The following is a 14,270-nucleotide window of genomic DNA, read 5'->3' as shown; positions in this document are numbered from 1 at the left end:
CCTTTATTTTACTATTAACTCGCATTATGCTTTTTCTTGTTGTTTGAAACGTTCTAAACGTTTGGCATTCCTTTCCTCAGGTAGCTTAGCTTCCTCCGTGGATGTGTTGGTTGTTGCTCTGGAAACCTCAGTCTTCTAACATTATTGCCACAAATTGGTCGCATTGCTCCTGTAGTGATCCTTTCCCAAGTTAATATGCTAATATGCTCCTTTTCTAACTTGGCTGCACCGTACTGAAGACGACCAATAGTCAGAAATACGTATATACGGTTGCCTTCCATCTTATACGCATATTTTATTATATTTTTTTTCTGTGTTGCGAGCTATGCCGATATCTTTTCCTTTATTATATATATATATATATATATATATATATATATATATATATATATATATATATATATATATATATATATATCCCGTTTATAGCGTAATCCGCCTTTGGGTTCCCGTTCGCCAAGCCTGTCTATTCTGCCTGTCTTCTTCAGATAGATTTCTTGCTGACATTGCTTTTGAAATTCCTTACATCCATGTTGTTGGTGGTCGTCCTCGTTTTCTTTTCTCTGGTGGTATCCATTCTAATATTTTTTTTTGTAGTCTTTTCAATATCTAATCCATTTCAACTGCCAATAGGTTACCTTTAAGTTTTTGTGACAACCTCCATACTTCTGAGCCATAGACAATTACTGGTTTCAATATGGTATATATATATATATATTTTTTTTCGTTTCCGGTCTTATATTTTTCTGCCATAGTATTGAATTTATATATACAGGGTGTCCCAGACTAATTTACCCACGCTATATCTCTTAAACGAATAGAGATTTTCGAATGGGACAAAAAGTGATCTATTCTACTTGTAATACACTTTAATATGGCGTAGAAAAAATCATCCCCTAAATATTCATCCCTTAGTTACAACCCCTAACTTAATTTTTTTTATAGCACCCTGTATATTTTTTTATAGTTTTGGATGTGGTCTTCTATTGTCTATTTAACCGATTTTTTTTTAAATAAAATGGGTTTGTAAGGTATCGAGAAAATATCAGTTTATTTTTTATTTTTGTTAAATTAATCAAGATAGCCTTAAAAAATAGAATAGAAAAGAAATATGCTTTATTGCCACTGAAATTAGATAAATCGTCAATATTACAAAAGAAAAGAATGAAAGTAAAACAAAAACAATTTATTGCAAACTTTAAATAAATTGCAAATTGAACATACTACTCGTACAAATAAAATACAACCTTAGGAACAATAAAACTTAAAGGAACAATAAAAATAAATGCAATAAAAATTACATGAAAAAATAAATCAAAACACCAACTAGTATTATTTACACTAAACGTTCGAATTGTAATCCACCTGCTGCAACACAAATTTCGAATCGTTCCAGAAGATTCGTGTCCATTCCAGTACATGTGGCTCGAATCATTTCGGGAGTAATTTGGCGATATGTTTGTCTTATTTTTTCTTTTAATTCCTCTAAATTTTGCGGTTTTGATTGATAAACAATATCTTTTATCGCTCCCCAAAAGAAAGTATCAAGAGGTGACAAATCCAATGAACGTGCGGCCCACATAATTTCTGGAGAGTTGTTTGCTATCCAGTGGTTATCAAAACGGTTTTGTAGGTGGTCGCTAACGATTCGCGCATTATGTGGAGTAGCTCCGTCTTGTTGCCACCACATTTCTTGACGCTCATGAGGAATATCTTCTAGCAAATCGGGTAGAATGTTTTCTAAAATGTCTAAATATCGAACACCTGTTAGAGTACCGTTAAAAAAGTAAGGACCTATAACACGGCCATTAAATAAACCGCACCACACATTTATACCCCAAATATTCTGAAATCTTGTTTCCATCATCCAATGTGGGTTCACGGGAGACCAATAATTGGAATTGTGACGGTTGACAACACCATCATATTGTGAAATCTAGCCTCATTACTCCACAATATTTTTGATAAAACAAGTGGATCATCACTGATTTTTAACATCATTTTTGCAATAAACTCAAGACGTCTTTGGTCATCACCAGGCTGTAATCCTTAAACTAGGTGCACTTTAAAAGGATGGTACTTAAAATCTTTGAGAATTTTATGCACACAACTTTTTGGAATGCCACATTCACTGGCGAGGGTTCTAACAGACACCTTGGGATTAAAATTAACATATGCTAGTACATTAATAAGGTTTTGGTTACATCTTACTGTGCGTTCAATTGTACCTCTTTTATTATTAGGAAAATGTCCCTGTCTAAGTAAGCGTTCCAAATTCTTAAAGGTTTTTTCGCTAGGAATGTTTCGATTTGGAAACTTTTCTTGATATAATTGTCGGGAAATTCTCCATAAATCAAAAGGATATCAACGTACTCGTCAGGCGAAAATAAATAAGGCATATCGAAATGTTATAAATACACAATTACAACAAATATAATTATTACTGGTCTAATGGGTCTAATACGAAAGGTCAAAAATAATAATTGTTGATTTGACAGATCAAATCATGGCAACCAGAATTAAGGGTAATATCCAAGACGTAAAATAACCGCAAAAGTTTTTCAAATATTGTGACTTTATTATAAGAGAATTTTTTGTTAATTTTTGCACACTGGAAGATAACGTATGCTCCTACAAAGACCAAATTTTGAAAAATTAAAAATAATGTTTACATAAAAAGAGTGTGAACTTCGTACGCACGTAAGAAGTTATACTACGTAGTTAAAATAGTAAAATTTTCAGTGATAATAAAGCATAATATTTCTTTTCTATTCTATTTTTTAAGGCTATCTTGATTAATTTAACAAAACTAAAAAATAAACTGATATTTTTTTGATACCTTACAAAACCATTTTATTTTTAAAAAATCGATTGAATAGACGATAGAAGACCACATCTAAAACTATAAAAAATGTACAGGGTGCCATTAAAAAATTTAAGTTAGGGGTTGTAACTAAGAGATGAATATTTAGGGGATGATGTTTTCTTAGCTATATTAAAGTGTATTACAATAGGAATAGACCAGTTTTGTCCCTTTAAAAAATCTCTATTTTGTTAATAAATATAGCCTGGATAAATTAGTCTGGGACACTTAATTAACAAAAATAAAAAATAAATTGATTTCTTGATTATTTACAAACCGATTTTACTGTTAATAAATCTGTTGAATAGACGATAGAAGACCACATACAAAACTATAAAAAAATATACAGGGTGCTATTAAAAAAATTAAAGTTAGGGGTTGTAACTAAGGGACGAATATTTAGGGGATGATTTTTTCTATGCCATATTAAAGTGTATTACAAGTAGAATAGATCACTTTTTGTCCCATTCGAAAATCTCTATTTGTTTAAGAGATATAGCGTGGGTAAATTAGTCTGGGACACCCTATATATATATATATATATATATATATATATATATATATATATATATTTTATAATATATTATTTATATAAACTGTATGCCATTAAACATGCTAAATATAAAAATACGAACTCCTAATTTGTTGAATAATGTAATAAAAAGCAATGATAAACTGTTTGTTTTAAAATGTTTAATATAAAATAGTTGAATAAACATTTACAAAGTTATAACATATGTTAAACATAAATATAATTTATATAAAGCTATGTATATTTATACCAAAATATATGAGATTCCGAGTTTGCTTATCATATTAATTAAAAAAAATAGGTACTTCAAAAGTTTTTTACGATTACAAAGCTAATTTTTTGTGCACTAACAAATAAGGCAACTAGGACTACATGGTCATGAACTACATACATTTTTATATAAAAGAGTGCTCTTTAAGTGAGATTCTTATAACTTTGGTCAAGAATACTATTTAATCAACAGGTTTCTCAATTAAGGGTAAAATAAAATGAAAAATTGTGTTAATGTGGCATTATCAACAACAAATGTCCTTTCACTATGGACCAATATCAGTTGCGGGAAATTGTGTTTTAGGCGAAAGAAATAAAATCCCGACAAATTCTGGAAAGCAAGTTCTTTTGTTGAAATTTTTTAAGATATCTTTAAAATAATATTTCGAGGAGAAATACATAGAAGTTTATTAATGTTCGGTGAATCGAACACTATTTATTTCCATTTAGCTATCTCTTTTTTGAATAGTCATAGTTATAATGCTTGCCAATCTCATAAAATTAATATTTTCAAAAATTCTTAGATGCACTAATTTTTTTAGAGATACCTATACTCTTTTTTTGCACGTTAAGAACATGATTAATTACATCATTTAATATTATGATCCTCAAACTTTTCCTTCCATACAAATAATTGAAGGGGTCAGTGCAAAAAGTAGCTATAAAAAGTCCATATTTTTGTATAACTGAGTTAAGTGGCGACATCTATATAAAATCATGTACTACTGACACCAGCTCGAGAATCAGCACAATACGAGATCGGATAGTCGTAGATATATGGACCCTAATCTATAAGTCACTAAACTACATGAACATTTCAACACACGTTTCGATAATAAAGTCTTACATGGGATTTTTGCGAAGGTATTTAATGAGGAATTTAACATTTTTTGGATATCCAAGAAAGGATTGCCATACCTTACAAAATTCCTAGTTAGTATAAGGTAATTTTACCCAAAAGGGCCTAATGAAGATAATCTGCTTGAATGGTTATATTGAAAAACACAAAGATTCGCTGCACTCACCAATGGGTGAAACCATGTGTCAAGACTTCCGTAACTCGTATTTCCAAAATTTGAAAGCAAGAAACCCAATCAAACCAAATCAAAGGAATGTGTAACAATATGGCTCTTTATAGAGTAGGTATGAACCAACGATGTAATATACTCAGGACCTATGCATAAATTTACACGTAGCTGATAAACCACGGAACTGACGTCACATTACTAGCTACAATGTCCGACGTGAATTTGACAGGTAATTAACGTAAATATAGTTATCCCCGATATTTCAATGTTAAACAGGTAACATTATGTGTTAAGTCAATCATTTAATGTATTTTTGATAATTCAATAAATTCGTTAAATTGTTATTATTTTGTAGTCAATTGTCGTTTTAAGTATTGAATATGAGTTGAATACAAAAAACATTCAAAATGGTTGGGTACTGCATGTAATAAAGCAGAAATACAGCAGATAATAAAAGATAAAATTACGTTTCATTTGTAAGCATTACGAATATGTAAGAAGCTAAGAATTATATTCTCTAACACTTTTGTTGCCGTAATATTTTGTAACCTTAAAGTTACATCAGTGGCGTGCGATGTGCAACAATTCCGGACAATAAACCCATTTTTATTTTTATAACATTCATTCGATTATTATTATTTGATCAATGCATTTCAATTTTTGTAATTAAGATTTTAATAAAGTAATATTGTATTTTTTGAAGTAGAAAATTTAATTGTATTATTTTGAAAATAAATAATTCTTTTTTAAAAGTTATATCGAAAGTGCATAAATTTATCTGGCACTGCGAACAGGATACAGCTCGTAAAAGAAGCATAAACAGTTTCCTTGGTCAACTCAGTTGTTAAACGAGACATCCACCGAACTTTGGAAAAGAAAAGATTATGTGCAGGACATCCCAACAGATCATCCTACTGTAAGTACCTTATCCTTTCATTCCTATTTTGATTTATGAGCACTTTTATTAATATAACTGAAGACTCTGTGAATAATTTAAACTCTTTACTTGAAAACCTCTCCAAGCAATATTCTTGACTAGTCTATTACCTTGCATTCTTTCTAGATGGCCGAGCCATTCTAGTCTACGTTTTTTCACCACTTTTGTTATTGTAGGGTTAGCATACAACTGATACACTTTTGCATTAGTTCGTCTTCTACATTCTCCCTCTACTACTTTTCCACCAAATATTCTGCGAAGTATCTTTCTTTCCAATGTGTTCTGTGCGGTTTTGTTCATAGTCCATGTCTCGGCAGCGTATAGCATTGTAGGTCTAATTATAGTTTTGTATACTCTTATTTTTGTATTACGAGATATATCTTTGGCCTTAATTATTTTGCTCATGGCTCCAGCACATCTGTTGCTCTTGGTCAGTCTCAGGTTGATTTCAGTTTCTTCTTTACATGTCTGACCAATAAGAGTACCTAAGTACATATATTCATCCACCTTCTCGAATTCTACAACTGATCCATTCTCCACCTCCAATTTAAAGGATCCCCTGGTGCTTATTCCTTTTTTGCCTCGAGATCTCCATGTACTTCGATTTATTAATAACTTTCAGTCCCATTTTAGAGCTTTCCCGAATCAGTCTTTTTGCTATATTTGATAGTTCTTTTCCATTTCTTGCAATGAGAACCACATCATCAGCGTCCAAGCAATATTGCTTGGAGAGTACCTGAGGGCAAAAAAAAGAGAGGAAGACCAAGAAAGAAATGGAAAGATGCAGTGATGGAAGATGTCAGAGAGATGGGAATCAGAGATTGGAAGCTGTTAGCTAAGAATAGAAAACGATGGAAATTATCCATCCAGCAATGGGCCTAAAAGGCCTGTCAACGCTGTACATACATACATACTTGAAAACCTTACATTGAATTCTCAAATTAATTCTAACACCCGTATCAACGCCGATTTCCCTCAACAAATTCCTACCATTTTAATCACAGAATTTGAAATGCCATTTTCAAATGCCGATATCACTAGCTTATGTGCTACGTTACCAAAATTCTCCACTGGAGATAACTTATCTACCTTTCTAAAATCAGTTCATAATTTAATTACCTTCCTGGTAGGTCAGCAGTTAACACCTCAGGAATTTATTTTAAATTCAAACATCATCTCTCGTATCAAAGTCGAACCACGGGACTTCCTTAATTATTCAAACAAAACAGCATGGGCTGAAGTACGTCCAGCTCTTTTAGCTAAATACGGAGACAGACGCTCCGAAGATATTCTAGTTACCAATGATTTATTACAGCATACGACATTAAATGACAACGTTGAAACTGTTAATTTTAAGACTCCTTATTTTAAAAATATAGCGTTAAAAACATTTTGCACGGGCATTAATGAGCCTTATGACGAATATTTGTCACATTTTTCAATAAATTCACTTAAAGAAGCGCTACAAAAATGTATAATATATGACAATCACAAATCTCAACAGAAAGATATGAATTATTTAAAGACACAGCAAAATAATAAACCATTCTTACCAAAACAAAACCCTGCTAATACAAATCAGACATTTTATAATAACAATACAAATCCCACTAGAAACGTTTTTCAACCAAACTTCAACTCTTATCCGAGACAAAACTTTTCCCAAACCAATTCAAACCTAGTAAGAAACAACCCCCATTAGAACACAAATTTTATATAGGCCCAACGCCAATGTAACCTCTCAATCGAATTTCAATTCTTCTAGACATAACCCACAAAATAATATATATATATATATATATATATATATATATATATATATATATATATATATATATATATATATATATATATATATATATATAAGCGGGGATCCTACAGCTTCTGCCGCTTCCCGCATTTCGATCGCCATCTTTTTCTATCTCTCCAGGTGTCTTCATCAATGGCTCTATCTTTCATGGTTTCCATAACACCTTGTATCCAAGACTTGGCTGGTCTTCCTCGTTTCCTTCTATTACTTGGATTGTATTCCATAGCTCTTTATGGCCATCTGTTGTCGTCCATCCTCTGTACGTGTCCATACCATATTAACTGTCTAGTTTCTATTCTTTCAGAAGTTGTATGTACTCTATACAAAATAATAACTTTAACAATCAATAGACTACAAATCCGAAACCCACAACCTGAAAGATATCATGTTACTCCAATGACCGATGTACAGACTATCACCACAAAAAATGAACGCATGAGCACGTCCACTAGATGCACGCATCAGTTCAATATAGATTTAACCCCAGACGAAGATTTCGAATTAATTGAACAAACTTCTCAGGATTTTCCCGAGGATCCGACCGACGAGCATCCACCACCGATATCGATCTAAGTAATCTCCAAACTAATCCCCGACTACCGTTTTTCTTCTTGCCTAATTCAAACATTAAAGTATTAATCGACTCTGGTGGCACCCACACAGTCGTTTCGCCAAAAGTTTTAAAATATTTTAACCCCTCACATATTTACAAAAAATCGTTCACACTGACATCTATGAAAACAACCCAAAATTACTTACTAAATATAAAAACACCTCTGCTGCAAGTCTATAATATTTACGAACCTATAAATGCTCGAATTGCGGATTGGAGCGAAGATTTCGACATTCTTTTAGGAAACTCAAAGCTAGAACGTTTTAAAGCCGTAATAAATTATGAAACTAAAGTACTAAATTTAACCACTTACAACGTCGAGATCAATTTCTATACTTTATACAATAAAATACCCGTTGATATACAACAAGGACAAGTCTTTATTAACGCCACAAAAATTGCAAATTTACAAATACCTAACTCAATCTACAATGTATGTGACGAATTTTTAGGAAACATTACACTACAGAAACCTATACCATTAGAGACATTACACGTCGAAAATCTAGACAATTGCGATATTTCATCCGGCCCGACCCAATTTCACGAATCAGCAATAAAAACAGAAAATTTAAACGAAGAAGAAAGAAGTAAAATAATAAAATTCTGTAAAAAATAAAAAGACATTTTTTACGATTCGAAGAATTTAACTTTCACATCAGCAGTGAAACATGAAATAAAAACCAAGGACGAAATCACCCATTTACGTCAGAGGCTACAGACATCCCAAATGTATGCAAGAGGAGATCACTCGACCAGTAAACAAACTTTTAGACAACAAGATAATCCGACCTTCAGTTTCACCTTACTCGGCACCTGTCTGGATTGTCCCTAAGAAACCTGATGCCTTAGGGAAGCGAAAATTCCGCATGGTGATCGATTATAGGAAACTCAATGAGAATACTGTCGCAGATAAGTATCCTTTACCAAAAACTTATGAAATCCTTGACAATCTTGGTAAAGCTACATATTTCACCACCCTAGATCTCGCCCAAGACTTCCATCAAATAGAAGTTGACCCAAATTCTATTAACAAAGCAGCATTTTCAGTACCCCACGGCCACTTCGAATTTTTGCGAATGCCTTTTGGACTAAAGAACAGTCCTGCCACTTTCGAAAGATTAATGGACAATATCTTGAGACCCTTCCTACATAAATTTTGGATGGATGACGTTATAGTCTTCTCCAAACCTCTACAAGACCACTTGGTCCACATCTCCACAATTTTTAATACATTTCGAGAAAACAATCTAAAGGTTCAATTAGATAAATCCGAATTTTTGACTAAAGAAGTAGTCTTTTTAGGCCACATAGTTACTCCCGAAGGTATAAAACCGAATCCCAGTAAATATCCTCTACCTAAAACCGTCATGGAAATAAAATCCTTTTTAGGTCTTATTGGCTTTTACAGACGTTTCTGTAAAAACTTTGCAAAGATCACCTCTCCATCCACGAGATGTACACGAAAAACACCCAACCATTGACCCCACTAATCCAGATTTCTTAGAGTGTTTCCAAAAATGTCAACAGTTACTTACCAACGCCCCGATTCTCCAATACCCCGACTTTTCTAAACCATTCGTATTAACAACAGATGCATCAAACATAGCTATTGGATCTGTCTTATCCCAGAATAACCAGCCGATCTCCTATTACTCTCGGACATTAAATACTGCAGAGCAGAACTATTCCACAATCGAAAAAGAATTGCTTGCATGGTAGATTCTTGAAAACATTTTCGCCCATATCTGTATGGCCAAAATTTTATCATAGAAACAGATCACAACCCACTCGTTTGGATTAATAAAATCAAAGATTCTTGCTCAAGATTATCCCGCCAAAAAATTAAACTTGAAGAATTTCAATTTGAAGTCCGATATAAAAAAGGAAAAGAAAATCAAGTAGCAGACGCTCTCAGTGGAGTTCGAATAAATGCCTTAAGCACTAGTTCAAACTCTGCCGAACCACCGGATATTAGTGACCAATTCGAAATCGACGAATTCTTAAACGAATTTGATCAAAACCAAAACCCAACGGACGGAAACACGCAACACACCGCTGTCGAAAATCCTGTTACAGGCATAGAAATATCGGAAGAACTAACCAACTTGTCAACTAACCAAATTATATTTGAAACCAACTCTGAAAAATACGAAATGACTTATAAGAAAATTTTTAACAAACACCGCCACATAGTAATTATTACCGACGATTGGAAAAACGAATTACTAGAAACTTTCCAACATTTACTTAGGCCCAACTAAAAATTTGCGATAAAAATACCACAAGAATTCCGACCATTCATATGCAATTACTTTAAAGAAAACATAAATTCCACAGTCAAACCAATATTTTGCAACAAACTATTACAAGACATCGAAGACGAAAGACAACAGGTAGAATGTGTCAAAAAAACCACACCGATTACCATAATGGAATAGTAGAAACTTACAAGCACCTCAGACATAAATTTTACTGGCCCTCCATGCAAACTTACTCAACACTTGCGAAATATGCTTAAAAAAACAAGTACGAAAGACACCCTTACAAACCGCTAGAATTAGGACCACTCTTGGGACAAAAACCGTTTAACATACTACACATATACGTCTTTCATTCATTCTCTAAGTACGCCCAATGTTATAAATTACCTGAAAAAACGTCGATCACCATTCTGGGCAAACTTCGACACTACTTCTCACATCATAACTATCCCCAAAAAATTGTTTGCGACCCAGGCACAGAATTCAATTCTGCAATCATTAAAGAATTTTTAAACCTCCATAAAATAGAAATATATTTCACTACTGCCAACAACTCATCTTCTAATTCACCCGTAGAACGCTTCCACTCTACACTTATAAAATTCTTTACGGTTCATATGCTGAAGAAATACATTTCGATTTTGACTTTACAGTGTATGAAACATACAACCAAAACCACAAAGACGAATTACAACCATTCATCCAAGAACTTTACAACAAACAAAAAGAAAAAGACAACACGCTTTAGACAAACATAACGAAAACACCGAAGAGATACTTGAAGTCGATCTTTCACAACTTCTGTATGTATCTAAGAAAAAACACAACAGAAGATGACCTACACAAAATTGCACGTAAAAGAACACAAAAAAGAGGACTTTTCAACTTTCTAGGTACACCTATAAAATATATTACAGGAAACCCAGACCACTAAGATTTAGACCTCCTATAAACCCATATTACCGCTATAGAAATGAAACAAAACGAGATAATAAAAACACTTAATCAGATCTCGTATGGACAAGCCAGCGATACGAGAATCGAAAAACTCTTAATAAACTTAAATAAAAATAATGGCTTGCTTACATCCACAATTAACAAGCTGTCAGCTGACCTCGACGGAAATGTCGCATTACAGAACGAAATATTAAACCTTCAAAACATATACGAATTTTTGATGAAATTAATCAGAACCATCTACACATATCCAATATTGAATTGTTTACATTAAAAGAACTTGAAAATCTTAAAATAAATCTCTTAAAAATGTATCCCAGAAATTCTTTATTAGTAAATTACGAACACCCATATGAACTAGTTGAACTATCTAAAACATTAGTTTGTGTCGCGTAGCGAACTATGCTCGTAATAATCAAAATTCCTATCCTCTATGAACAATCCCACAACACATTTAAAATTATCCTATCCCAAATGCCATATTATGATTCTTCCACCAGCATATTATCATGCCAATAATAAATGGTTCGAGATTCGAAAGAAAACTTTTTTTCGCACGTCAGTGACATTCCTGAAACAAGAGTCGGCCATTGTTACTAGTTACTTTGGACGCAAGTATTTATTGATAGGTTCCATCCTGAGTATATTTCATCGTTGGTATAAGAAAAATTTCCAGCTGGCCTTAATTGGAATAGATAATTAAACATAAAACCCAAAAATTTGAAACTGTTACAAAATTTGTCAATTTGGTTACCTCTGGCAATATTGAATTCTATAGTATAGGAGTTTTTGGTGGCGAAAATGTGACTACTGCTAACCATCATGCACTGGAAATAATGTACAAGACATCGACAGTGATGCTGATATGAGTAAAATTTGATACATAGGTAAAATTTTTAGAAATATATTTTGACATAATTCCACTTTTTAATTTTTATGTTTTTTTTTCATAAAAAGTAGTCAAGTCGTAATTTAAAAACACTTTTTTTTTTCTTATAAATAAATATAAATATAAATTTCTAATTATATGGTATCTGTTAATATAATAGCATAAAGGTGTACTTTCTTTTTAAACAAATTACATGTGTTGGTTTTTAAAAATATAGATGTTGGAACCATTTAAAACTTTCAAACGCCTATAACTCAGAATTGCTTTAATGCAATAAATAATTAAAAACTCAAAGTATACTACTATATATATATATATATATATATATATATATATATATATATATATATATATATATATATATATATATATATATATATATATGTGTGTGTGTGTGTGTGTGTGTGTCTGTGTGTGTAATTTAAAGTGGAAACACCAAGAATTCAGAGGAAGAGAGTAGAATATAAGCGTAATAATTTCATTAATGAAACTGGAAATAGAAACAAAACGCAATACTTATGCATCGGGAATGAAGTAGAAGATCTAATGGTCAACGAACATGAAACAATCAAGAACTGTGAGGAATATTTATATTTGGGAACAACAATCAACTAGAGTGGGCGCACCGAAAAAGAGAGAGCAAAGAATCGTGAAAGGAAAAAGGTTGATAGGATGCCTAAACCCGATGCTATGGTCAAAAGAACTATCAAATCAAAGAAAGCATCTCCATCTTTAAAAGTATAGTGCTCTATGGATGCGAAACATGGCAACTTACTAAATCCCTTGAGCGACGCCTACTTGCATTGGAAATGGACTTCTGGAGAAGATCAGCTAGAAAATCAAGGCTTGATAGAATACAAAATGACCATATCAGAAATATAATGGGAGTCAAGTCAACCATCATTGACGAAATTCAAAGGAGATAACTGATCTGGTATGGTCATGTGAAAAGAATGGACGACGACAGGCTGCCAAACCAAATTTTAAAATGGACGCCAAGGGAAAGAAGGAAGAAAGGAAGGCCAAAACAATCCTGGCTGGGCGGCATTCAGAAGGCAATGTCGAAAAGAAACCTTCACCCTGGCGAATGGAATGACCGACGTAGCTGGAAACTGGGAACCGGAAGGCGGAGAACGCTATAAAAAAACCGGGATAATAAAAAATAATAATAATTTCATTAATAGAATCTCATATCTGCACATATACTATATGACTTTAACAATAACATCTTTGAGTGACAATAACTTAACTTTTGTTGAACCTGCATGAATTGTTTTTATAATAAATATGAACAACGGGTATATCGGCAAGTTTTATAATTTCTAGGATATTTTGATAAATACTTTTTACTTTTTCAAGTGGTTTGTCTCTCATAACGTCCAAAACAAATATACACGTCATTGGAGTAATTCTATATTTAACAACATTCAAGAAGAATGTATATTCATCCTCTATTGTCATGTCTTTCAAGGTATCTCTAAACGCTAGTCTAAAATATGGATAGGCATGATATTCAAAATTTTTGATAAGTTCGTCCAAGTAATCAACAACCCCAGATGCATAGTGGATAAGAGAATTGGTTTCAATTTTTAGTAATAATAATTTTAACGATATACATTCGAAAAAACTGGTAAATATCCCTACCTGTTGCATCCAGTTAGTGTAAAAGAGACTTACTATATCAACACTGAAATATTCTGTTCTAGCATAACTAATAAACTGCTTCACAAGATGGCGTTTTGATGTTGATGACAGTTCAGGAATTTTTTGAAACAATAGATTCATATTTTGTACTCTATCAGAAGGACGCTTATATAAAACTAGAACAACAAAATCTGCTAACTCGAGCGTTTTTACTGGAAAATACCGTTGTATAATATACGTCACAAAATTTGCTGTTAAATGCACAACCATTGTATTTAACAAGGAATTTATCAAAGTTTTTAAATACTCATCGATATTCACACCCTGACTCTCAATGTTTTCAAAAAATTTCCAACAATGTTCAATATATTGACCACTATATCTTCTCGGTACTTGTGCCACACACAGACTTTCCATAGTTTCGAAATCATTTTGATTGGTTTTATCCATGCATTCAAAGAGT

Source organism: Diabrotica undecimpunctata, chromosome 3, assembly GCF_040954645.1.
Source record: "Diabrotica undecimpunctata isolate CICGRU chromosome 3, icDiaUnde3, whole genome shotgun sequence".
NCBI lineage: Eukaryota > Metazoa > Arthropoda > Insecta > Coleoptera > Chrysomelidae > Diabrotica > Diabrotica undecimpunctata.
Note: the sequence above shows the minus strand (reverse complement) of the source record.